Source organism: Choloepus didactylus, chromosome 6 (genome assembly GCF_015220235.1).
Source record: "Choloepus didactylus isolate mChoDid1 chromosome 6, mChoDid1.pri, whole genome shotgun sequence".
Lineage (NCBI taxonomy): Eukaryota > Metazoa > Chordata > Mammalia > Pilosa > Megalonychidae > Choloepus > Choloepus didactylus.
In genome coordinates, this window is record NC_051312.1 from 74,473,974 (window position 1) to 74,501,627 (window position 27,654).

Genomic DNA, 27,654 nt, shown 5'->3' on the forward strand with positions numbered 1-27,654 from the left:
GGGAAGCTCAGCCATCCTTGGGATCAACCACAGTGTCTGGAACAGAGGGTGGTGTGCCTCCCTCAGTGTCAGTGAAAACAAGCAGGTCACTGAGTCTGTGAAAGATACTGAGGAGTACTTGTCGGTGGGTAGTGGGTGTCACGTGTTGTCCAAATATGGGAGGTGTGTGTGCACGGACATGCAGGGATGTGCCTGTGTGAGCCCAAGAAGAAGTGTGTGCAGCTGTGTATGAGTGTACGTGTACAAGAGCAGCAGTGAGTTCTTGGTCCACATAACTGTCTCCATGAACCCAAGCCTTGTGTATGTGAACAGCCCAGACCTGCAGGAGCTTCCCTGGCCCAGGCGCCGCCATCCTGGGGTGCGTGCGTGCGTGCAGCTCTTCAGGCATGTGACCTGAGGTGCTGGGTCTAAGAGGGAGCTCACAGCAGTGGGTGCCCCCTCCCCAAGCAGGCCACATGGTGCAGCTGGACCCAAGGCCCACACAGGCCCCAGCGCACTGGCCTCTTCCAGAAACCTCGGCGGATAAGGGGGTGAAGCGGGGCTGGCGGATTCACAGTCCGCCCGGGCCCCCAAAGTTGGGATAGGAAAGGACAGCACTTCCAACCTGCGCCCCCAGTGCTCCAGCGCTGGGGTTGATGGAGTACAGGTGTCCCACGCCCGGCCCCGGGTTCTCGGTCAGCCGGGCGCGGAATTGGGGATGGTCGTTCCGGGGGATGAAGGGGGAGAGGTCGGTGCCACTGGCCCCGCGCCCTCGCCCAGCCCAACGCCCTCAGCGGTGGAAGGTGCTCGGCCCTGCCCGCGCCCACCCCGGGTTCAAGAGAAGTGGGGAGCGGCGCCCGCATACCTGTAGGGAATCCAGTCGGAATGCGGCTTGGAAGTCATGTCTCTCGGGGGCGGGGCGGCGGCTGCGGCTCTGGAGGCCGGGGCCCGCGGGGGCCGGCGCGGGGGCCCTGCTCAGCTCCCGGGCCGCCCCGGGCCGCATCCTCCCGGGCCAGGGCGCTGGGCCCCGCCGAGGCCCGCGCTGCACGCCAGGACCCCGGCCGCGGGCTCGGCGAGCGGCTGCCTGCGCGGCGCGGCGCAGGGGCGAAGCGGCGGGAGTGCGCGGGGCTGGCGCGGGCGCGCGCGTGCAGGCGGGAGACGCGGGACCTGCCCGCTCCGCGCTCCGCCCCGGCCGGCTGAGCCCCGCGCAGGGAGAGGGGCTCGGTCTGCGCCGGGGGCGGGAGCAGTGCGTGGCAGCGGCGGCCCGCCCCCAGCGGAGACCCCCCCCCCTGGCCCGCCTAATACGCCTAACACGCCCGCGCCCCCTTCCCAAAATCGCCGGGATCCCGGCTCCACACACGTGACCGCACACACGGGCGCCCACACTCAGCTGAGAGCAGCGCTGCTGCTCCGCCGGACCCCAGACCGCTGAGCCTCAGTTTCCTCTTCTGTTAACTGGGATATTTCCGCTAAGAAGGGCGGAGCGGGGAGCCGGTTGTACAAGGAGGGGATGGTACCCGGACGTCCCGGGGAACCTCCGGGGCCAAAACTTGGAGACTGGCTTTCCCGCACCCCAGTCCGCGGTTCCGCGGAATTCTCACATGCCCCTCTGGGGAACCTTCTGCTTCGGTTTTAGCAAAGGAGCTGTTTGCTCATAACATCCGGGGAACAGCAGTCAGGGGAACGGTAACATTTATTATCTATTGCATTTCCAACCTTTAATTATATTATTTAATCTCCATAATAACCCTGAGAGGCAAGTATTTTATCCCCATTTCCCAGAGGATAAAGCCCCAGAAATGCTGATGCCCAAGGACATAAAGCTAGCGAGTGATGGAGCTGAAACTAAATGGGTGTGTTTCTCTGTCCTCCAAAGCCTTTTCTTTCTAGGGGTCGCACTTAGTGGGGAGGGGAAGTGGACCTCTCAACAGAGTATTTTAAAGTCTCTCAGGGCTAATGAGGTCCTGGCTGTAACTAAGAGCAACTTTAAAGTGAGGCATGGCTCGTTGGGGTGAAGGGTACAGAATCCACCGCTGGGCACGTGGAAGCAGGGAGGAAAGGAGAGGAGCCAGCTAACAGCTAGCTGACCCCGGGGCGCTGATGCGCCAGCGGCAGCCGAGGAGCACACTCCCCGCAATGCATGTGGGCGTCCTCTGTACGTCCTGGATTCAGCAGCGTGCCCCGCCACCCCCCACCATGCCAGAACAGTGTGCTTGAGAGGGGGGTCCTCTGGGTGCTGAATGGGTGTCATGACTGCAGACACTGGGTGGGAGAAAGTATGAGAACAGCCAGCTGGACTGAAGGAAGACCCCATCCTGCCACTCTGGGTCCACAGCCAAGACCTCTACCCCAGGACTCCCTAGCCTGTCAACCTTGCCTTGCCTTGCCCATTAACTATAAAAACAATAACTAAGATATTTGGAGAATTTACTGAGAGTCAGGAGCTGTGTTAGAAGATATCTACATACTATAACTCATTTTATCCTCACAATCATCCTAGAAGGTAGGTACTATTATCATACCCATTTTATAGGAAAGGAAACTGAGGCCCAGAGAAGTCAAGGATCTTGCCCAAAGTCACCCAGCTGGTCAGTAGTAGAGCTTGGATTCACATTAAGCAGTCTGGGTTCTCAGTCCTTGCCCTCAGCCTCCTTCCTGCTTATCACAGTTTACATGCACACAAACACACACACTTATGCACACACACCCAGCCTGTCTCTTCAAAGAGAGGCTTCTGGAATGCAGGATGGATCAAATCCATCTCTGTCTGGCACAGCACTGGTGCTTTCTGAAGGCTGTGAACTCTGATTATTCATCAACTTCCAAGAACTGTCACTATTACTGGGGACAGAGAGCAGACAAATCACCCCAGAGTGTGGTGGAGGGGCAGAGAGCAGGGCTGTTTCCTTGCCTGCTGGGACACGAGGCTTGGGCCTCTGTTTTCACCTGGTCAGCCTCCCAGGAAAGGCATCAGGAAGGAGTTGGACCCTGCCTGAGAGGCCACAGCAGTGCAGCAAAGCACCTGAGGGCCCTGTCCTTCAGGACTCCTGTGTAGAAACCCTGCCTAGACACAAGAGGCCAGAAGCTTCAGCCCCCAGAGGCCCCGCCCTCCAGGACATCCCTCCTGAAGTGGCAAACAGCAGCTGCCACTTCAGAGATGACTACGACTAGAAAGCTTTTCCCTTCCAGAATCTGAGGCTGCTTTTTTTCTTTGTTCCAAATTATCTGACACCTTAAAGCAATCAGAATTAAGTTGGAAGGTCTCAGGAGCCCTGAGTAATTGAATTCTGTTAAATAGATACTTTAGGCTCTGTCCTAAGGGAGTAAAATCCAGAGGCAGAGTGAGGTGCAGAAACAAAATGTTTCTTCCTGCAGAGCCTGCGTGTGTGCACATGGGACGTGACATAGCCAATGGGCTGTGTGCCAGCGTGTGCATGAGTGTATGTGTGTGTGCATGAGCGTGTGTGAGATACCCCTGCCGTCTATCGACGGGTCTGCACAAGAACACTTGTTGGATGGTATGTTGATGTGTGTGCATGGGCAGGACCTAAGTGGGTGCTTCTGTGAGTTCTAAGGGGTGAAACTCAGAACTCATGATGGGTTTTCCTACTCATGGCTTCCCTGGTTGACATTTTAAGTTTATGCTCTTGGCTTTCATCAAAAAGCCACTCCAGAAAGCCATATGAAGAATATTGTATGAGGCCACTAGGTTAAAATATATCTGTGCTATATAGTGGCCCCTGAAGAAGGGCCCAAGCTGTAAAATTTAGCCTCAGAAGCAAGGTTATCTCTGAAAAGCTGCCACACAGCAAGCCCAACACGCCTTCCTCGCCACCTACCCAAATTCTTCAAGGATGAGCTATTTGCTCTGAATTTAAATTCTCCTCATTGCATTTTAGGCATTTTCAAACATGGTGATGGTTTGTGAGGAGGAGAGGAAAATGCCAGGACTGCAGTAACCCAGAGGAGGCTTCCACACCTGCCCCTCCAGCTGCAGGACCCCTCAGCAAGAGCAGTTCACCCAGGAAGAAGGGGAGCATTTTGGCACCTTGCTACTTCCATGTGAAGTCTTACATTTTCTATTTCTAATTTAACAGATTGAGTGTGGGCCACCTCCAGTCCACTTTGGAAGCAAAGCGATAGGAATAAGTGAATTATCTGTGCAGAATGGACACCAAGTCGCAAGGTGCCCTGCCTGGTGGCTTGGAGTTGTGACCTCGCAGTCTAATGATGGCAATTTAAATCATTCAAACATGGATGAGACCCAGCTGGGCTCAAAGACCGCTGCGGGGGTGTGGTGGCTTTGGCAGGAGCTCCAGCACACTCTTGCTTGCAGGAAGCTTCCGGTCTAGCAGGAGAGATAGGAGAAATAATGACTGTACCCAGCAGCAAGGTGTGTGCTGTGCTGGACACAGCAGAAGGGACAGTCAGTGGTATTGGAGGGGAGGTCAAGTTAGGACATCCTTCACTGAGAATGCAAAAAAAAGTGATTGTTGCATTGGGCCTTGAAGGATGAGTAGGACTCTGACAGGCCAAAAGAAAAGGAAGGTGGGAAACTTAGCAGGGACTGAGAATCTATGATTGTCCAGGCACTGGGCTAGGGTGTTCCAGACACAGAGGATGACTTGAGGAAAGGTGTAGAGATATGACAGCCCATGACAAGTGCATTTGGAAACAAGGTGCACACCAGTGTGACTGGCATGTAGGGAAGTGGGCTAGTGTGCAGGAGTGGAACCTGGGAAGTTAAAGTCAGGCTAGATCTTATATCACCTAAAACACCAGGCTAGGAGAATGGGGTTTTATTCTACAGTTAATGTCAGCTAAAAACACTAAAGGGTTTTTAGCTGACAGTAACCTCCCCAGATGTGCCTTTTAGGAAGATGGAATTGGGAGCAATATGGAGGATAGAGGAAGCAAGGCTAAAGGTGTTGAAAACTGTTAAGCAGCTATGGGGAAAGTCCAGGGCAGGGAGTATAAGGGTCTAACTCAGAGGCCAGAGCCTTTTCAAAGCCAAGAGGGTGGACATCGTGACGAGATGGTAGCATAAGTGTGAGAAGCCAGATTGTGCCCTCTGAAGTGCCCATTTAAATAACTGCAGAAGATACAAACACCATCACTCTGTTGTTGGTGATTAAAGTGAGAGGTATAGGTTCATGAATGAGTTTAAAAAAACATAGGGTGACCACTGGTAGAATTTAAAACAGGATGTCTATTTTCCAAACCACTGCCGAAGATAACAGCAAATAACAATCTTCACAACAAAAAACAAGTGTAGTCTAAAGGAAACATAAAACTCAGAGAGCATAAAACAAGATAATAGCAATATAGCCAAATATAACGGTTCTGAAGTAAATGTGAGTAGAGAGCCCTGAGACTGGATTGTATAGAACCATCACTTATTGAGTATGTATTCTATGCCAGGCACTCCTTGACATGTTTTATAAAAACAGATATGGACAACAGGATGATGAAATGGAATTTTTCCGTCTAGGTTCCAGTTGAGGCTCTGAGTTAACAGATGCTGCATTCCAAGCAGGGCTTTGAAAAGAGGTGGAGAAAACCTAGGTCTGTCCCATTAGTTGACATCCATCGCTGAAAAAAAAAGGGTTGTTGGAAGTTTAAGAGGAATTTTAGAGAGTCACCAGGGTCCAGTGGGCCCTGAGTGGGAGGGGGCAGGGGTGCCGTCACCTCGGATCCAGTGAGCGGGGCTTTAAAGAGACCCCTAGGAGAACTTACTATGTGACCACATGGTTTTGTGACCATGACGGTTTGGGGGCCACAGTGGACGGGTGTCTAGTCACGTCTGACAGATCCACGGGGCAGGTGGTGGCTGGCTACCCTGATGGCAGAGAGGGTACTGTGGCTTCGGGATCAGCCCATGCGCCCAGGTTTTCCGGGGGCAAAGGGCACGAGTGCTTCCTGTGGACTCTCCCAGCATGACAGCCAGATGTGCTTGTCTCAGATCCTGACCAAGAAGCCCCCTCATGGGGGGAGGTGACCAGCCACATGCTACCCAGAGACTGCAGAGAGGGGCATCGCCCACTGCAAAGGAGCTGCAAGGGAGAGACCCAGAGATGGAGGGGTCTCCAGAGAACCCCCAAGAGCACCCCAAAAGGAGAGTAGGCGCAGAGAGTGTGACACCAACTCATCAGAGTATTAGGGAAGAACTTTCCTGCCTCTCTCTTCTCTTCTCTCCCCCTCCTCCCCCCGTCCCTCCACCTTGGACCCTGGAAAGGGTCAGAACTGTAGTTTGCAAGTTGGACCCTCTCCCCACAGGCAGCTGGCCTGCAGCAAACCATGCTAGACAAGACAAGTTGGTATAATCTGGATGAAGTTTAAAGAATTTTTTATTTCAATAGGATATATTAATTACTGACAGGATGGCTTTTGGTTACCTGAAAATGATCAGAAAAGTCGTGATACCCTCAATTTCATCCAGGTTTAGGGGGAAAAAATAACTCCATAGAATAAATTTAAAGAGACCATGAGAGACAAAAGTAAAGTTGGCTTTATGATTACATCTCCTGAGTCATGCCTATCCAACCTAACGTTACACACAGCTCCTCTCATTTAGTCTGCTCAATGCTATGAGGTGGGTAATATTATTATTCCCATTTCATAGACGAAGAAACAAGATTAAATAACCTGTTCAAAGTCACACAGATTATAAGTGATAGAGTTCAAATTCAGAGCCAGGCCTTAGAGAATTCTAGAGCCCATGGACTTAACTGCTGTCTATAGGAAAAACCAAATGATGAGAGCCTTAATCCTTTGGCTCATTAATTCCTGTTCTAGAAATCTAGCCAAAGAAAATAATACGCAATGCAGTTAAAAGTTTATGCATGAAGATATTCATTGCAGCTTCATTTCTAATAGGAGAAACGGGTGGGGAGGAGACCAAAATGTCTGTCAATTGACTTAGTTAAGTAATGCTACATTCACAGGATGGATCATTAAGCCTCCTTTACGAGAATTCTTTACAACAGAGGAACAGGTTTCTGAGATAGGACACGATATTGTAGGAAAGTTTAGTGTCTTATAAAGAAGCTACACGAGCCAGCACCTATGTGAATGGGCTCATAAAAAGTGGTGAGAAACACACAGTCCAGTGTCATCAGATCTGCCACCCTAAGGACCAAATCCTCCATTCCAGGTGCCTCCGAGTCGTCCCAGTGACCCCTGATCAGCACAGGCAAGATCCCACACGCACGGCTGGAGGAGGCAGACAGGAAACAAACACTGTCGGTGCACAGTGAAGTTGGCAAGTGAATAAATAATATTTTTAAAGCCATGCAGATTGAAATATTCTTAGTCACCTGGTGTAATATGATATATTACTAAGGTGACACCCAGGTGGCCACACTGTAAATCCTTATTCAGGTTTTTTTATCTTGGAGGGGAGCAGGGGAAGTACAGGATGCTGAACCTCAATACCCACTCTACCCAGTTTATCCTGCTCCATTTTAAAGTGTTTGCTGCAGGTTTCCTGCTCAGAAGGACTGGGCTGGGCTGTGGGAAACCGGAGCTGAAGCAGAAGCCCTGTCCTCGGGCAGCTTCTGTTCCTGCCTACTTGACCCCAGGACGGTCTAAGCCCAGCTCTCCAAGGTTGAAGGTATAATGAGGCTGAGGTTATAAATAGAAATAAGGCTTCCGGGGATGAATGTTCAGGCCCCTATGGACATCCAGGAGGGGGTTGTTTTACCAGCATAATTGGATTTGCCGATAAGCAACAAGGAATTAAACTGATCAGGAAGAGAGGGAGAGAGCTCTCGTGTTCATAATGCAGAATTTATCTAGCAGAGCTCTCTTCTTGGTCAAACAAAGAGCCATTTCCTTTATATCCTCCAGCAAAGAACATTTTATTTTGTAACCTTTCAGAAGAGCCTATGAGTTTGCATTTTTGACCTGTTTTTTTGCCCTTGTCTAAGAAAACCATGGTTATTTAAAATATGAGGTGCATTTTAAACAATCCTACTCTGAATTCACTAACAAGTCTCCCTAGCAAGAGGAATCAGTCCCTGAAATGACATTTTAAATTTATTTGCAAAGTTTATTACCCCTGCACACCATCTTTTTGCTCCATGGCCCTTCCCTTTTGCTGATGACAGTTCAAAACTACAAGATGCTAAAGCCACCAGGTCACTCATGGAGCAGTGTTCTCAAAGGCAATACTATGGGATTGGAGTCAAACTGTTTTACCTCCCTGGCTTGGTTTTCCTTTGTCTGAAATGGGATAAAAGTTCCAAGCCTATAGAGGCGGCAGATGTAGAGGAAACACCACCAGTCCCAGGTTCCAGCTCAGTCTCTGTCACTGATGTGCTGTGTGACCTTGAGTGCGTACACCACCTCTCTGTGCCTAGTCAAGATAATTGGGGGTGGGGGTGTGTGTGGGGGTGCTCTCTAAGGCTCCTTCCAGCACTAACTTTCTCTGATATTTTGAATGTTTTCAGCAGGGCTGTTAGAAGACAAAAGAAGATGATTATAGTTTGCTCATCTCTGAAATGAGGGTAAAATTCTTGTATTTATAGAAGGAAACACAGCAGTGCAAAGACGCTAGACTAAGGAGAGCTGAATTCTTGTCCTCTCTGTGTTGCTAATTCATAGGTGATCCTGAACCGCTGGCCTGGGCACACTCAGGATCCTCCTCTGTTAAGTGGAGACATTGCTGGACTGGCCAACTGCACAGGTGTGGGAGGCTGAACTGCAAGAAGGAACATGAACTTGGGAGCCCTGTGTCAGAAGTCCAAAGCACCACGGAGATGTGACAACATTTAGTAATCAGAGCTCCCACTTAGCACTGAGCCCTCACCCAGGGCAGGCACTGGGCTAAGCGCTTACGTGTGTTATCTCATCCATGGCTCACAGCAACCCTGAGGAGCTGTTATGCAGAAGGAAACATAAGCGCAGTGGGTGGTGATGGCAGCAAGGATTTACTCAGCCTCGGCTAAAGCCGGTGCCACTGGGCCTCGGCCCAACCCAGATGTGGATAAGAACAGGTGGTCCCTGCCCGAGCTCTGGGAGGGAGGGAGAAGCTGCCCCCCACCCTCACGGAGGAGACAGAGACTCATCCCAGCCTGCCCTCCAGCCCCTGACAAGGTGCAGCCCCTCCACGATTCCCTCCGAGGAGGTCACCCCCAGGACTGATGGGGCTGGGTGGGGTGTCAGCTCTTCCGTCTGTCTCCAACTCCAGGCTCCTTCTGGCCTCTCCCTGTCCCCCTACTCCCCCTCAAGGCCACCTTCTCCATGTCTCTGTGCCTCCCTGGCAGACACCACCCTCCTTACTGCTGCAGCACCTACCCTTTCCTGATCCTGCCATCCTGAGGCTTGCAGGGAGCAAGTGCCCTGGGGACCGGGGCGCAGCTCTACTCAGCAGGACGAGAGCCAGGATTCTGACCTGGAAATCAGGCCGGTTGGCCCTGTCCCGGCCCTCACACTCCTCAGGGCTTCTGGGATCTCCCTGGAGACGGGGCAAGCAGGGCCAGTCCTCAGGATGGACTTTGGAGGTCTCTGCATGCCTCCAGCTGTGTCGCCCTCCGCTCTGCCCCAGCCTCCTGACCACCTGCTCCCACCCCCACTCCCCAGGGCTCTGGATTGTGTCCCAGCTCCCCGGGCTCACGTCTCATGCCATCTGGTTTTCATCAGCTACTTGTACCCACTTCTCTGGCTCAACCCAACCTATTCTTAACTTTGCCTCACCCCACACCGTGGGATCCTCCTGTGGACCCCTTTGCTGTTTTCGTTGGCCAGTGTCTTCACTTGATGCTATTAGTGTCTTGGATGTAAGGAGACCTGAGTTTGAGCTCTGACTAAGTCCCTGGCATCTTATGTGATCGAAGACAAGCTCCTTCCTGGTTTTGTGGCCTCAGTCAATGAGGAGTTTAGATTAGATGATTTCTAAGGCCCCCAGTACCTCTAGAGTTCCATTATCTAGGGCCTTATCTGACAATTCACATTAAAAGGACATGTATTTCTCACCTCCCACCCCCACTGCCCTGGGAGAGCAGAGTAGGGAACCCTCAGACTGGATTCAGCTTGCTCTGGTGCCCCTAGGAAAGAAAGTTATGATGAGCAGAGACCCATGCCCAGTTGCATGCCCAGAAGACAGACTGGAGGTGCAGGGCATATAGTGGTAAAGGATCTGAAATTCCTTCTTCTCTCCCCTGAAAAAGTGTACAGGTAATAAGCACATAAGAACAATCCAACTGGAGAAAGAACAGATGAGTCCCAGAAAAACTCCAAATGACCAATAAATACGTGAAAACCCAGGCACCTTGATATCCACTCACACACACCCCTCCTGCTATCCTAGGTCTCTCTTTAATTAGTCCCCTTCTTACCATCTCCAGTGCACACACACACACTCCCGTTTGTTCACGCTGCCTGCATCTGTGACCTGGATAACCTGTAGTGGTTCAGAGTGTGGGCTCTAGAGCCAGATCTGCTGGTTTCAAACCAGGTTCCTCCATGAACAAGCTGTGGGCCTTGCGTTGTCCTGGAAATTTAATAGTTAATATAAGCAAACCACTAAAAACAGTGCCTGGCACATAGTAAGCAAGATGTATGAGTTAGCTATTGTTACATAATGTTCTGCACCCCCTCTCCCTCTGGTCGCCTGCAATCTGTTCTCACATGGCAGCAAGAGTGATCTTTTCAGAATTCAAATCTATCATGCACCTGCTGCCTAAAATCCTTCACTGACTTTCCTTGCTCACGGCCCCCAAATTTTTAGAGTGCCTACAAAGCCGATCAACTTGTGTTCTCCAGCCATGCTGGCTGCGACAAGCCAAGCTCTCGCACCCTACACCTTGACAGATGCTCTCTTCTGGGTCTGGAATCTATCTCCCACCCCCACGCTACCAGTCTCAGCTCCAGAGCTGAACCAGCAGTTGTGGTTCAGAAGGGTGGAGTGGGCCCAACTGCCTGTATTTTTTCTAAGTTCCTGAAAGGAACATTGATGAACAGTCATTACTATATTAGAAATGAGGAGTCATAATTTATATTACTTGCAAATGATGATTTGCAAGTAATTTATATGATTTATACAATAAATCATTTATATGATTTGCAAGTGATTTATATTGGAAAACATAAGGGAATCAGTGAGAAAACCACCAGAATCAGAAAATTCAGTAGAGGTGCCAGATAAAAGATAAAAAGAAAACAATCAATCACATTTCCATCCCTTCGCAATGGCAAGACTATACATAAAATATTTTAAAATAATATTATTGAGACTTATTTGTGATCCATATGAAGAAACTCATAAAATATAATTAAGATTTATGAAAAGGACTCAAATAAATGGAGATTGCTAATATAGTCTTATGTGACGAGAAGACTGTTTTAAAGCTAATAATCATCCCTGAATTAGTTTATAGACCTCATGGAGTTTAAAGCAAAATTCTAAAAGGATTCTGAGAATTGGTAATGTACAGGGATTTCTTAAGCTTCTCTTTGGTGATGATTTAAGGAAAGGAGGATAAGCTCCGAGATGGTTTGTGAACGTGGGTTCTATGATAAGTGTTCCTGAACTTTGTCTCACAAAGCAGGTGGGCCAGTGATATAATTAGAGGTCCCACACCACCCCTCAAGTGAGTGCGTTTAGGAGTAATTAGGCTACTAGGAGCTGAGTCGTGGCTTTGGGGTAGCAATTCTGGGAGAGTGGGCAGTACTTTCCTGCTGCCACACTGGTTCCAGGCAAATCGCCAAGTGACAGCGTGGCCTCCATTCATTTCGGTGCCAAGGCTCTCTCCGCACCCAGCCCATTAAGTCACCAGGATCCAAAGAGGAATAAGACATGGCGCCAGCCTGGGAAGATCCCAGGTGAGCGGAAGACACAGAGGGAGGCAGACACAACAAACCATAAGCCCAGGTGAATGAAGTCAGCCCAGCCAGAGGGGAAGGTACAGAGCCATGGGGGTGCAGGGCAAAGAGCAACGGAGTCTGGCCGGAGGATCAGGCAGGCTTTGTAGCAGAGGTGGCATTTCAGACTGGGAATTAAAAGATACAGCGTCTAATAAAGGTAGATGCGGTGAGAGAGAGGGAGGGAGTCCTGGGGTGAGGAAGCCACAGGAGGCATGGAAGCATGGGGTGGGTGCGGTGGCTGGACTGTGAGGAGCAGGGAATGAAAGGAGAGGTTATCTGGGGCTAGGGCAGTTGCTCTGGAGCAGGGCCAGGCTGTGTGTTTGGTCTTGATTCTCTTAGCAATCAGAAATCACAGGGGTTGATGGTGTGGGGGAAATGACAGGATCCAGCCTTTGGAGGGAGGAGATCTCGGGCGGCCCTGGAGGGACGCCTGAGGTGAAGATCGGGAAGCACGGATGCCAGTGAGTGGTGCCAGCCTGCTCTCTCTGGGCACGGTCAGAGTCCTGGATAAACTCCCGGTGCAGCTCCCCAAAGATCATTAGGATCGAGACCGCAGGCAACTGTACAAAGCCCCAAATCTGGTTTATCCCTGTTACAGATTGATTTGTGTTCCCCAAAAAGATAAGCTGACATTCTAATCCCCCAGCACCTCAGAATGTGACTTTTGAAAATAGGGTTGTTACAGATGCAATTAGGCAAGTTAAAATGAGGTCAGACTGCAGTAGGGTGGGCTCTGAATCCAGTTTGACTGGTGTCCTTATAAGAAGAGGAAATCTGGACACAGACAGACAGGGGAGAATGCCATGTGACGAGCAAGGCAGAGCATGGCAGCAAGCCACTGGCAGAAGCCGGGAGAGTCATGGAACAGCTTCTCCCCTGCAGACCTCCAAGGAAGCACAGCCCTGCTGACACCTTGATTTTGAACTTCCAGCCTCTAGCATTGTGAGACAACAAATTCCTTTTGTCTTGAGACCCTTCATTTGTGGTGCTTCGTTTCAGCAGCCCTGGGAAACCCCAAGGCAATCTCCGTAGTCACAGCCATGGGCACAGCATGGCAATCTGCACCCCCAAAAGGCAACAGCAGGGCAGAAGGCTGGACAGCCCCCCGCAGGGCCCGGGCAGAGCTGAGGACCAGCCGTGGGTGATGGGTTTCCCGCTCCCCTCATCTCGATCCGGTACCTGAGACCAGTGAAGCTGTCTCCCAACCACGCTCATCACTCAGCCCCAGACCACCGGAACTGTGGCCCCTGTGTGCACGGTGGCCTATGGCTGGGAAGCTAAGGACCAAGTAAGTCTAGAAACAAAACTATTGGTTTTCCAACCACAGTCTAGCTCTTTGACCCAGGACAGATCCTACCCTAATCCCTACAAAACAAATGATGTCCATCAGTTTCCCCAAGTCACTCACAGAATGCCCAACATCACCAATCATTACAGTAATGTGCATTTAAAACAGCTTTACAGCACACTCCTGACTAATATGACAAAATGGGAAAAAAACAAATCAGCTGCAAACAAATAAAACTGATAAACCTTAATACTGGAGGGCTGTGAGGCCAGCCAGCCATCATCAGTGTCACAGTAAATGATTTCCATGTTTCTGAAGAATATCTAGTAATATGTGACAAATATGACAAGAACTATAAAATTGTTCATACCCTTTGACCTACTAATTCCACTTGGGAATGCTTCCCAGTGAAATACTAGGAAAGTAATTTGTACAAAGATATTCATAGCAGTGATATTTATAATAGCAAGAAATTGGAAAGCGCCCAAAGGTTCAGCACTTAGGGATTGAATAAGCAAACTGGGTTGTGTGGACTCTGTGGGCCGCGGTGTGCCAGGAGGCTGAAGTGTGCAGACTCAGAAACAGTGAAGGCGGGTGCTGGGCCAGCGAGGCCGGAGACACCCCACCCCAGACAGCCTCTGACTCCGGCTTCCACATGGAAAAGTACAGTCAGTTAAGAAAAATAAAAAAAATAGTGAACTCAGTTATGAGGACTTTCGTGTTAATTTTGAGGGCTTTAAAGGTCATTTCCTATTAACTGGATTCCTTTTAAGAAAAAATTAAAAATTTAAAAGGAACACCCCACTGAGGAGATTCCACAGCCATCCTTGGGCACACTCATCAGCCTCTGTCACCTCTAACATCTAGTCTTTCTTTCTTTCCTGGCGTCTGTACAAAAGGAGCCAGGCTCATCCAAGTGACCAGATAAGGAGCCACAGGCCCCCTGTGGGGCCCCGACTCTGACCCAGGAAGCCTCTGTCCTCGACAGGCCGAGTCTTTCCCTCTCAAGGCTCACCCTGTGCACCGTTCTTTCTGTTCCATGCCCCTGTAATGGGTTAATAAAGCACATGTTGTATCTGTACCTCACATAATGTCTGACAACCAAAGCGTCTTCAAAACCCAAAGGGATGAGTGTCCAGTGGGGCCCCTGCAGCCAGAGGCCTGGGCTTCTCCAATGCCTACAGGGTGGGCATCGGCCTGGCACAGGGGAGGCTCCCCCGGGCAATAGCTTCCTTACCTGGCTGCAGCTGTCCGTCAGAATCACCTAGGGAGTTTGAAAAATAGAGATTCGTAGGCCCTGCCCTGGACTTCCTGGGAGCAGGACTCGAGAACGTGTAATTTTAAAACCCTCCCAGGTGTTCTGATGTTTGTAAACCATTGTTGTAGAGGCTTTGAAGCCTGAGAAAGGTTCCACGGGGCCTGCCTTCCCGGGCTTCTGAGTTCAGAGGGCCCTTATTTTGGGCCGAAGGCCAGCTTGTACCCAGCAGTCACAGAAGACACAACTCTCACACACACATGTGCACACACACACACACACACACACACACAGGCCCCTGAGAGTATAAGGGCTCCCTTGTTCCCCAGATGCCAAGAGACAGCCTCTGACTCAGCCCCCGCATTTGGGGTTCCCTGACACCCCGAGCCCCCCATCTCCCCGGTCCCCCACTGCCTGCTGGCTTGGCTCCTGACCCACACCCTCACCCTGGGTGGGGCAGTGGGGGCCTGTGGCCCTGCCTGCCCAGGCCATACTTACGGAGTCATTTTATAAAGCTGTGTCCTCCTTTCAAACAGCGACCCTCCCCAGGCCCAGGGCCACACCCCGGCCATGGGTGTGGCCGGGGCAGACTTGGTCTCACTGCCCCCTGTCTCCACGACACTCTTCAGCTTCACATTGATGTTTGAGTCCCCCAGCCTGTTGTCAGGAAACACGGACAGTCGTCACCCTCCCCCCTGCAACCACCCTGCCAGGTGAGAGCTGGTTGAAGGTGGCCTCCAGGGTTCTGGGAACCTGGAGAGCAGGGAGAGCAGGTGCAGAAAGGCTCCAGGGATCTCTTCCCAGGGGTCTTGGAGCAGCTTTCTGAGCCCTATTTGGATTTGAGGAAGTGACAAACCAGGCCACTCTGCTGAGCTCTCCCAACTGTTCTGAGATAGGAAGAGGCCTGGGGGCTCCCCAGAGCACTGTCCCCACAAAAGCATTGTCTTGGAGCCCATAGTGGCCTGGTTTGAGGGATCTGGGTCCCTTAAAGGGGTAGGGGCAACCTTCCCAGCAATGGCAGGGTCCAGGATATGCCAGGAATGAGCCTGGGCTGAGGAGAACAGGCACAAAAGCCAGATCTCCAGCCCCTCTGCAAAGACCATCCTCATCCTGCTCCCTCACCACAGGGTCCCAGAGCAAGGGGTGGGCAGCTGCCCCCTTGAGCTCAGAGACCCTGCCCTGAGGGAGGAGAGCCAGTCATTGGATTCTCAGAGATCTGGAGTTGCACAGACTTGAAGCATCCTTGTTCTCCCTGTGGAGGCACTTGAAGGGCATTTCTGCTCCCAACTTGGGGCCTCCTCTGTCATCTCCCTACACACACACACACACACACACACGTCTCGGCCCAGCCTCACCTCCAGTCTGCCAACAGCACCCAGCTCTCAGGGGTGTTTAGGGGAAGCGCAGCCCTCCAGCACCTGGTCGGCCTCAGCACCGATGCCAGGCCTTAGGAAGAGCCCAAGGGTCCTGTGTCCTGTTCAGAGGATCGTTGGCTTTGTTTTTGTTGAGACAATGGCCAGAGAGGATCAAGGGAGAGGGAGGACAACTTGCTGCTTTAGAACCAACCCCAGACTGGGTTTGTCCCTGGGAGCAGTGGAGAAGGGCTGGTGTTGGGCACGGACGGCTGAGGCTGGTGATGCCAGTCAGGAGGACGGAGTGAGCTGAGCTACGGCGACTGCTGAAAGCACCGGTAACTGCAGCCGAGCTGAGTCCTGTGCAACCGTCAGCAAGGCCATGCCTATGCCACGTAGGAAATGGGCATCATGGTTCACACAGCATCTGTAATGGGGTCTTTGGCATCTCAACTTGTTTCATTACTTTTCAGTGTCCTTCAGTGTCTGGGCTAACAAAGATTCACAGACGTCCTCACCACCAAATATGTAAGTCAAGGTAGGGGCCATCTGGCTGCACACACCTCCACGGGGAGGTCAGCAGATAAAGCAGAGAACAAGTGGCTCTGGCTGGAGCTGGGGGAGGGTGGGTCTAGAGCTGCACCCCCAGCCTCTCCCTGCTGCTGGCACTTCCTGTGACCCTGGGGCTCCAAATGCTGCTTGAAAATCACTCGTCTGGTCCAACCTTCCCATCTTCAGATGGAGAGCTGAGGCCCAGGGAGTGATGTGCCAAAGGTCACAGGGCGAGTTGGCAGCAGAGCCAGGATGGAGCTGGCCGGGAGCTCCAGGACCACTGACTGTTGTGGTCTCCAGCTCCTGGCAAAGGAGCCACCCTGCTCCCAGCTCTGAACGCCTCCAGCCTTCCCCCGTGCCCTGCTGGCTCCTCTGCATGGAGCCACCCCTTCTGGAAATGAGCCTGTAATCTTGGCTCTTCAGGGCTGGATCCTGATGCTTGTTCCCAGCCTCTTCTCATTGTTCTCCCTGGATGTCCCCTTCCCTTCCATGGACCTGTCCATGCCCCCGTCTATAGGGACTCCCAAATCTCCTTCCTAATGGCTCCTCTGAGCTCCAAAGGGCTCCTCTTAACTCTCCACACTCCAAACTGAACTTATTTCGCCCCAGACCTGCTTTCTACTGAGTTTTCAGGCAACGTGAATGGCTGCACCCTCCCCTCAATCCCCACCCCAGAACCCAGATGCCACCTGCCCTCGCTCCCTTTCATCGAGCCCCGTGGATTTGACCTCTGAAGCCCTCCCAGTGGCCCCTCCCCTCCATCCCCAGTGCCTCTGCCCGGGTTAGGCCTCGCTTGTCTCCAGGCACCTACCAGTGTGTGCGTCTCCTCCGCTGGGCAGAGAGCTCCATGCGGGCAGTGACCGTGTCTCCTGCCTGCCTGTAAATCCCTGGTGCCCGGCACAGAGAAGGTGCCTAGCGAGCAAGTGCTCGACGAACGGGGCCTCCGGGAGAGCCTGAATGCCCATGACGGAGGAGGCCGCAGCTGATCTAGCAGAAACCTGAAGCTGCTGGCAGTGCCTCTGCAGGTGTACCCGCCCCTTCACCTCAACCCAGGTACAGTAAAGGAGACGAGCCAGGGGTCTGGGTAATGCTGGGCCTCCTGAGCACTTAACAACCCCCAAATGGTTGCAGGTATACATATATAAATTTATTAAGATTTTTACTTATATAAAATATGTAAAGAACACAGTTTACAAATAGTAATAAAATGTCTAATACTTTTTATTAAATCCCAAATAGCCCATTTAGTCTCATGGATTCTTTCATAGATTTCTGCTGAACTCTTTATCTGTGGTTGCAATCGACACATGAGTGTAGCGCCCACTTGAATGGTGGGTGAGGTTTTCATTTAAGTTAACAAGTAAGATGAAAGTGAAACAGAGACTTGTGTCAACTTCACTCATTCATCGGTGACCTGGGTGACATCTTTGCTGAACTGGTTAATAGTTTATGAATTCTGGAAGAATATTTCCTCAGTGTTTTGTGTAATTCACATTGTAGCAAGTACAGAGGTAACAAACTTTTAAATTTAATTGCGTTAATAACATTTTCCCATCATGTTCATATGTGCAATCAACAAACAGTAAATCAAGTCTTACTTTGTAGACTTGCTGACTGCTGGGGTGTAAGTGCTCCCTCCCTGGGTGATTCTGTGCCGTGACTGGAGATGGGGCTGGGAAGTCACGCACAGTAGCGCACGCGGCTATGTAACACATCCACTGTTCAATGCAATAGACCTCCATAACCTCAAGAGCACAGATGTAGTAAAATGTAATAAAATAACTGGGCCATGGTGAATTTTGAGTATTTATTGCCTTCGTTTTTAATGTAATTTATCTGATTTTAAGTTTATATAGTTTAGTTCTCAGTAATGGCAGTGTTTAACAACTGGCTTACAAAAGTTTTCCTTTACTGTGCAACTGATTCTGGGGAATCAATGATAGCCAGCTCCAGAAAAATTACCCTAAAGAACTGAACATGACCTGCCATAGCCCCAGCCTTCTAGGCTCTAGGTTGGGAGATGCCAGAGATGAGAACATGAGTCAAAAAGACTTCACTGGGTGACCCCAGCAGCTTGTTTCCACTACGAGAGCCTTAGATTCCTCAACTTTAAAGGGACAGTAATGCCCACCAACTCCTGGGCTTACACACACATCACTTCTCCACTCTGCACACTCGTACGCTAGTTTATTTCCATCATCCTCCTGATATACATACCCCCCCCACATACACATATGACTTCAGACACTCCATGCACACATAACCCTCACCCTCCCAATCCGTACCACATACATTCACATGTCAACACCACACAACCATCTCACCTACCCTGAGCAGACAAGCTTATGTGGATACACCACATACCTATTTTTTCTCCAGCATACGTTATACACACCCATCATCCACATATCCAAACAGCCATATACCCCATTCTCCTTCACATACTTCATACCCCCATCCCTGTCAAGTACACCTGTTACTCCCCCACCAGCCATTTCACGTGGACACACTTCACCCTCCCCCCCCACACATTCCCTCCCCTCCCCAGCACATATGTTCACACCATGCACACATGCCTACCATCATCTACCCACATTTCCCTCCACTCACTCATGTATCACAGCCGCTCACACATGCCGCCCCTGATACACGGAGATCACATGCTCAAGGCACTCCCACGTCATGCACGTGTCCCGAGACAGGAGATCCCCGCTGCCAGCCCTCTCCTAAGCCCAGTGAGTGGAATCCAGTAGCATAAGGCAGGGAAGCTGGGCTGAGCCTCCCTGGGGAGACAGCTCACTTCGTGGTACGTCAGGATCTGACCTGAGACATGGGGAGGACCGGGGAGGACTAACGAGGGCTGGGAAGGGTGGGCCAAGGGCTCCTGGCTTCAGAGCAGTCCACCCCCTCCTACTCTCCCCAGCACCCCCAACGCCGAATAAAGTGCCCCACCTGCTTCTAGAAGCTCCTCCCATGTCTGCTGGGGGATCTGGGGGTCTTGCTCAGGCTAGAGCAAATGCTGAGCTCAGGCTCTCCTGGGCTCACGGGGAGGGATCCAAGGGCAAGGGGCACAGGATCCCGAGGGAGGGGCTAGTCACAAGGGGAACCCAGAAGTCAAGGCTCCCAGCTACAAACCCCACAGATGCCCTCAGGACCCCAGGATGTACTGCTTTCCTGTGTTTTGCCAGACTGAGGCATGGCAGAGGCCTGTTAGTGTCGGCCCCTCCACCATCACGTCTACACTTCTGCATGTCACCACAACTCATCCTTCCCACTTGCCGGTGTCCGTGAGGCCTGGTGAGAGTCCCCAAGGACCCACCCCTTCATCTGAGGGAGGAGGACCCAGTGTCCAGTGGACTAAGGCTTAGCTCCAGGGCCCAGGATGGGCAGGTGAGTAAGCGCAGTCAGACCACTCTGAGAGTGATCTCAGACCAGGCCCCTGACAGACACAGGGAGACCATCTCAATGGCACATCACCTCTTCTCACAGTGCCACCTGGTGATCCAGAGTGATGGCAAGGCCTTAGAGGAAGATGGTGAGTGTGCAACTCCATCTCTCTCTCTTCAGAGAGCTCACACGCTCAGTCACACGTGCCCCGCCACACACACACACACACACACGCCCAGAGATCTGCCACAGCACAGCCTGGGCATGGAAAACCGCCCTCTGGTCTAGCCCCAGACAGGACACCCCCCATCCACCCCACCTAGTGCAGCCAGTTCTCTCTGGACTCCACATCCTGATCCTCCCAGAAGATATTGCTCTCAAATTTCCATGGCAACAGCAGTCAGCTTTCCTGACTGAGTACAAGCCCCGTCTCACTGTCTAGCTAAGGGGATTTCCATGGACACAGGCTGGGCATCCAGCCCTGCACCCCAGGCTTGGCTTGGCCATGATTGCACTGAGGTGCAGCCCCTAACCCTCTGCACCTCAGGGTCCCCGTGGGTCCAGTGAAGGTGACCCTTTCAGCTCTGACACACCAACCCTCGGCAAGGCTTCTCCACAGAGGATTCCCCAAACGGAACCAGGATCAGCAGGAGGGTCCCCTTCCTCTCCCCACAGTCCACCCTGTCCAAGCCCCCCTCCTCTTCACCTTCTGGCCTTCGAGAGCTTGTTTGAGATGACTGGGATTAAGACATAAAAACACTGAGGCTCATGGCACACTGCCCCACAACTCTACCATGCCCTCAGCCAGAAGTAGCCCTACTCCCTGCCCCATTTACTAAGCATGTATACCCAGGCACACACATGTACACAAGTGTGGCAGACACAGGAACTTGCTCACAATGTTCTACATGCATGTTCTTTACATGGATTGGGCAGCGCATGCATGCATGCCGGGATGTAAATAGAGGGGCACATCAGACACACCTAGATAATCATGGAAGTGCACATACACACATATATGCTAGCACAGACATACAGGCTGGGACACAGACAACCGTGTGTGGTTAGGACATACCCACAGGCACGCACATATGCATCCCCTTTGCAGGGATGGGGATGGAGCTAGTCCCTGTATCTACCCCTTAATCCCTATGCACAAGCACACACACACACACACACACACACACACACATACACCCTGGCCCTTGTCTCTGCTCAGGCCCAGGAAGGGGCGTGAGGAATGTCAGAAAGTTACAAAAGAGTCAGATCCTTGAGAAGGGGATGCAATCGCAGACAAAGAGACTGTAAACATCATCTGAATATTTCTATATTTCTAGACTAACAAATTTTTGAATCTCAACAAAATGGACTATTTTAAAATAAAAAAGAAGTAGAAAAGTCGATTATTCTACTAACAATGGAAAAAATGGGAAATGTGGTCAACACCAGTACTGTGGGATTGAGAGGATCTTCTTGACCAAAAGAGGGAAGAGAGATGAAACAAAATAAGGTTCCAGTGGCTGAGAGATTGCAAATGGAGTCGAGAGGTCACTCTGAGGTATTTTTATGTGCTATATACATATTACTTTTTAGTTTTAGCGTGTTGGAATGGCTAGAGGGAAATACCTGAAGCTGTCCAACTGCAACTCAGTGACCTTGATTCTTGAAGACGACTGTATAACTAAGTAGCTTGCACAGTGTAACTGTGTGATTGTGAAAACCTCGTGGCTTGCACTCTCTTTATCCAGAGTATGGATGGATGATTGGAAAAATGGGAACAAAAATTAGATGAAGAACTGGGTGGGATGGAGGGGATGGAAAGATTCAGGCATTCTTTTTTGCTTTTATTTCTATTTCGAAGTAAAGAAAAGGTTCAAAAATTGATTCTGGTGATGAACGCACAACTGTATGATGCTGCAGTGAATAACTGATTGTACACTGTGGATGACTGTAGGGTGTGTGAATGTATCTCAATTAAACTGTGTTTTAAAAAGTAAATGAACAATGGGGAAGAGGGAAATGGGATGTTTTGGATGTTCTTTTGTATTTTAATCTTTATTTTATTTTTTGGATAATGAAAATGTTCAAAGTTCGATTGTGGTGATAAATGTACAACTATATGACAATACTGTGAACAACTGATTGTACACTTTGAATGACTGTATGTTATGTGATTATATCTCACTAAAAATGCATTAAAAAAGAAAGAAAGAAAGAAAGAAAATGTGGTCAAACAGCTCCAGACAAGAAAGGTACCATACCCAACTGAATTTTGAAGTGACTCTTTTAAAACTTTGAAAAATAGATAATTGTTATGATAGAGGAACCACTCAATAACACACAAAAAAGATATGATGCAACCAATTAATTTTGAAAGTTAATCAAACCCTGATATAAAAATCTTGCTCTCCAAAAACCTAAATCTCTACTACATAACAGCCTCTCTTATTAAAAATACATACAAAAATTCTAACTAGTATTATGTTAGCAAGTCAAATCCAAAAGTAAATTGAAATAAAACTGTAACATGCACCAAGGAGGGCTTATCCCAGAAATGGAAAGCTGGTTTAATAATAGTAAGTCTATTTAAATAATAGATCACATTAATAAGTCCTAAGGATAAATGCCGTATATTTTTAACAGATACCAAAAAAGGCCTTGGATAAAATTCAGCTCTCATTTCTGATTAAAATAAACTTCTTAGTTTTGGGGATTGAATCATGTCCCTCATAAAGACATGCTCAACTCTTAATCGCATTCCCACGGGTGTGAACTATTAGTTGACAAGAACTTTGAGACGTTATTATCAGTTCAGGGGCGGACTCATCTGTGATGAGCACCTTGGAGGAGCCCAAGTCGATGAGGCTACACTGATCGGGGCGGGGCTCAATCCACAGGGTTGGAGTTCCTATAAGCAGAGGAAATTCTGGATGCAGTGAGGCAAGTGGAAGTAGAAGCCAGAAGTCAGCAGAAATCAGAGCAGCAGACAAAAGGAGAGAGAGATCCCCATGTGATGGGGGACTGCCTGATGCCACAGACTCTGGGAGAAAGCAAGGCCGGTTGAGACCCTGAATTTGGATTTCTAGCCTGCAAAACTGTGAGCCAATTAATGCCTGTGGTTGAAGCCAACCCGCGTCACCCATGTCACAGCAGCCCTGGCAAACTGAGCACTTAGTAAACTAGGGACTGAAGTATGATTATTAAAAGGATAAAAAATATCTCAGATACAACTAAACATTTTTTTGTAAATCCTAACCAATGCAATAATTATTTTTAAATGTACAGTTATTAGGAAAAGATAAACATTGTTATTTGCATATAATGCCTGCCCACCTAAAATCCAAGAAAATTAACTGAAAAACCGTTAGAACTAATAAATAGGGAATTTGATGAATACAGAACAAATATCCATTTTTTGTGGCTTTCCTACATGTCAGAAACATCCAGTTAAAAATTATAATGAAAGGAGATCCTATTCACAAAAGCTATTAAAAAATGATGTATCTAGGAAAGCTTCATAAGAAATGTCTCAGACAAACATGAAAACAAACTAAAACTCTACTTATACAAATAAGCCAATACAAATCTTTACCTGGACAAACAACCTTGATAAAGAGAGATGCATACTCTCTTCCCTTATGGTAATTTATAATGTTGTTAAATGAATTCATAGGTTCAATGCCATTCTAATCACAAATGCAGTAGGATTTTTTTTCCAACTGGACAAATTTATGCCAGAATTCATCAGGAAAAATAAGTCAATTTTCCAAGCATGCTGGTTTCAAGCTGTTATGTACCCCAGAAAAGGCCATGTTCTTTTAATCCATTCCTGTGGGTGCAGAGCTATTGTACGTGAGACCTTTTGATTAGGTTGTTGCCAGGGAGATGTGACCCACCCAATTCAAGGTCGGTCTTAATCTTTTACTGGAGTCCTTTATGAGAGGATAAAAGGCAGAGAAGTTTGGAGAGAGCTCAGAGAGAGAAACACCCAGAGAGTTTAGAGAGAAAAGCTCCAGAGAAACAAGCAAGGATCCACAGAAACTGAAAGAGCCACTGAAGCCAAAACCTGAAAGCAACAAAACCCAGGAGCAAAGGACCAGCAGACGCCATCCACGTGCCTTGCCATCTGACAGAGGAACCCTGGATGCCAGCGGCCTTCCTTCAGAGAAGGTATCATCCTGTTGATGCCTTAACTGGGACATTTTCATGGCCTTAGAACTGTAAATTAATAAATCCCCATTATAAAAGCCAAACCATTTCTGGTATACTGTATTCTGGCAGCTTTAGCAAACCAAAACACCAGGATAGCCAAAAAAAATTTTTGAAAAAGAAGCATGAGGAGGCACTTGCCACACCAGGTATCAAACTGTACTATGAAACTACAGTAACCTAGAACAGTGTTGCTGGCACAAGAATGACCAAACAGATCAATGTAATACGGAACAGAACCATGTATACATAAGGAACTGGTTTATGATAAAGATGACATGTATTTCAAAACATTGAATAAATGTTGGATTATTTAATAAATGTTTAGAGATCAATTTGCTATCCATTTGGGAGGAAAAATGTTAATCCCTACTAGACACCATGAACACACAAAAATAACGGATAGATTAAAGATTTGTTGTAAAAAAGAAAATTATAAACTACAAGTAGAAAATGTTAACAAATATTTTTCTAATCATGTGCAGGGAGTGGGGGACATTTTCTAAGCATGTTTCTAAAGCCAGAAGCCATGAAGATCTTAACAGGTTAAAATTACATTCTTCTATATGGCAAGACACATTGTAAATGAGAATGCAAAGTTGGCAAACACGCAACAAGCGAGGCATCTCACATATTGCCGGGAGAGTGTCGACTGATACAGTCTTTCTGGAAGGCTATGTGGTAATACGATGGTATCAAAGACCTTTAATGATAACCAATCCTTTTGAGTCTTTCATTTTACTTCTTTGAAGCTATTCTAAGAAAGTAATCATATGAGCATGGATATTTATATACAAAGATGTTCATCAATGAGAATACAGAAATTATCAAAATAACCAAAACAAGGGGATGTTAAATAATTTCAATAAGTCCATGAAAACAACCATTATATAGCCATTTAAATAATATTTGTCAAATAATACTTAATGATATGGGAAAATATGCTACATGAAAATTTTAGATTACAAACGTTTACACAGCATGCACAAATACGTATAATTCCCACTTGCTAACAAACACATACTACATATTTTTCCATAGTATCTAAGAATATTTTTTCAGAATAGCACATAAGAATTTAAACCAATTTTTCTCAATTAACAAACAATTCTCTGCATTAACAAAGAACAGCAACACAACACAAATTAAAACAACCTTATTTCCAGAATCTACTTTGCTGTGTTCACAACTCCATTCCTTGGGCTCCTTATCATTCCTGATGGAACGTTATATAATAACTGTTGAGCATTAGCTACCAAAGGCTTCCTTCCTTGCCCCAAATTTAAGCTTTTAGTTTGTCTCAATGGCATTCCTTTGGAGAATATCTGTGTAATGTCTTAGAAACATGCATCCTAACAAAGAAAAATGTTGTTGGTGGAATAAATAAAAATTAAGTGGTTGGGAACAGCATATGGAAAAAGAGATAAGAGACAGAACAATGGCAGAACACATAATTTTCTCTAAGGTCTTACATAGTTAGATAGAACTTATTCTTATGATGGGGGGAGCTGCACTTCTTGGAAAAATAATACAATATTTTACCCAGGATGTTTTGGCATTATAGTAACAGCTTTTTGGCCTTACTCATTTTTTAAAAATGAACTAAGATTACCAGGGATGGGTGCATAAGTAAAAGATTAAAAAGAAACGCACTGGCAGGAGGCCGCAGCCAGTCCCACGCAGTAACCACGTTTTGCAACCAGTATGACAATGATGTCACTGGTTGGAGCCCTTAAGGCAGGATTCATCAAATTGAATATGCAATGGAAGATGTCAAGCGAGGTTCAGCCACAGTTAGGCTGAAATCAAAAACCCATGCAAGTGTTGGCTGCACTAAAGAGGGCACAATCAGAGCTTGTAGCCCATCCAAAAAAATTCTCCATGTTGCCAATCATATTGGTCTCAATTGCAGGGCTTACTGCTGATGCTAGACTGTTCTGTAATTTCATGCACCAAGAATGTTTGCATTCCAGATTGCTGTTTGACAGACCTCTTCCCGATGCTTATCTTGTATTTCTAATTGGAAGCAAGACCCAGGTATCAACACAACGACACAGCCAAAGATCATATGATGTGGGGTTGCTCACTGCTGGTTATAATGATATGGGCCCTCATATTTTCCAAACCTGTCCATCTCCTAACTATTTTGACTACAGAGCTATGTCCATTGGAGCCTGTTCTTAATCAGCTCATACTTACTTGGAGAGACATATGTCTGAGTTTATGGAGTGCAATTTGAATGAACTGGTTACACATGGTCAGTGTGCCTTAAAAGAGACATTTCCTGCAGAACAGGACCTAACTACAAAGAATTTTTCCACTGGAATTGTTGGTAAAGATTTGGAGTTTACAATCTATGGTGATGATGATGATGTGTCTCTATTCCTGGAAGGTCTTGAAGAAAGAAAGAGAGAGAGAAAGGCACAGTCTGCTCAACCTTCTGATGAACCTGCAGAAAAGGCAGATGAACCAATGGAACATTAAGTGATAAACCAGACTATATGTGTATTATCAAATATGTAACAATGCAGGAACACGTACTGAAATGACAATAATCTGTACTTTGAACCAAAAGATGCAGAATGGTGGAACAATATGTTTTAGGAATCAGTCTAGAAGTGAGTTTTTTTCCAAGTTACCTAACTGAAGCCATATAATGGGATGTTTGTTTTTTTTTTTTTCTTTGAGAGGAGCTATATAATTTTCTAGAAAGTATAGGGTACCTGTACTACTGTTTTTATATGAAGAACCTAGTGTCTTTGTGGTTTTAAACTCAACTGTAAAATAAAATTGTCTCAACTGCAAACAAACAAACAGAAAAAGAAATGCATCAATGAAAAGATGCTCAACTTCATTATTCACCAGGAAAATGCAAAGTAAAAAGTACAATATCAGCCACCAAAATGAAAAAGATGGAAAACATCGAGCACTGTGAAGATGTGGAGCAAGCAGAACTCTCATACAGTGCTGGTGAAAGTGAATTGGTAGAACTACTTTGGAAAATTGTTTGTCAGCACCTATTAAAGCTGAACATATGACTCAGTCATTCCACTCACAGGTACGTACCTCTCAGAAATAAACACACATGTGCACCAAAAGACATGCACGAGAATATTCATAGCAGCACTACGCATAATTGCCAAATACTATAAACTTCGCAAATACCGATCAACAGTAAACAGAGAAACACATTGTGGTACAGCTGCACAATGGAATACTATATAGCTACAAGAATAAATGAACTATAACTATCTGTATAACATGGGTGGATCTCACAAATACAAGATTGGGCAAAAGAAGCCATATTCAAAGAGTAAGTAATGAACAATCCCAATTATATAAATGCCAAACCCTTACTTGATGTTAGAAGTAAGGATAACAGGTTTGGGGGTCAGAGGGTGGGGACTTCTAGGGTGCAGGCAATTCTCTGTTTCTTGGTCTGGGTGGTGTTTCCATGACTGTGTCTAGTTGTGGAAATGCATTATAAGCTGTGCACTTATAATCTGTGCACTTTTCTGTATGTTAAACTTTAACACAAAATTGAAAAATGGAAATACATCAAACTGTCAACAGGAGTTAACTTTGGGTTAACTTTATAACTGTATGACTTTATACGTTATTTTATTTTTATTCCTTACAATGTTTTATGTATTTCAAGTTTACTATGATGAACATATGATCTTTAAAAATTTTAGTGTTATTTTTCAATGCATGTATTCAGACTACATGATGTTCACCATGGTTCTGAAAGGTGCTGTGAAGTTGGC

The 27,654-nt window shown here is 47.8% G+C and overlaps 1 protein-coding gene and 1 pseudogene across 1 annotated transcript in view; one reads left to right on the forward strand and one right to left on the reverse strand.

Annotated features, from left to right (window-relative positions):
* Positions 1-27,654, reverse strand: part of TUB (TUB bipartite transcription factor) — a 62,529-nt gene that overhangs the window by 24,545 nt on the left and 10,330 nt on the right.
* LOC119535852 lies at positions 14,958-26,371 on the forward strand (annotated as a pseudogene).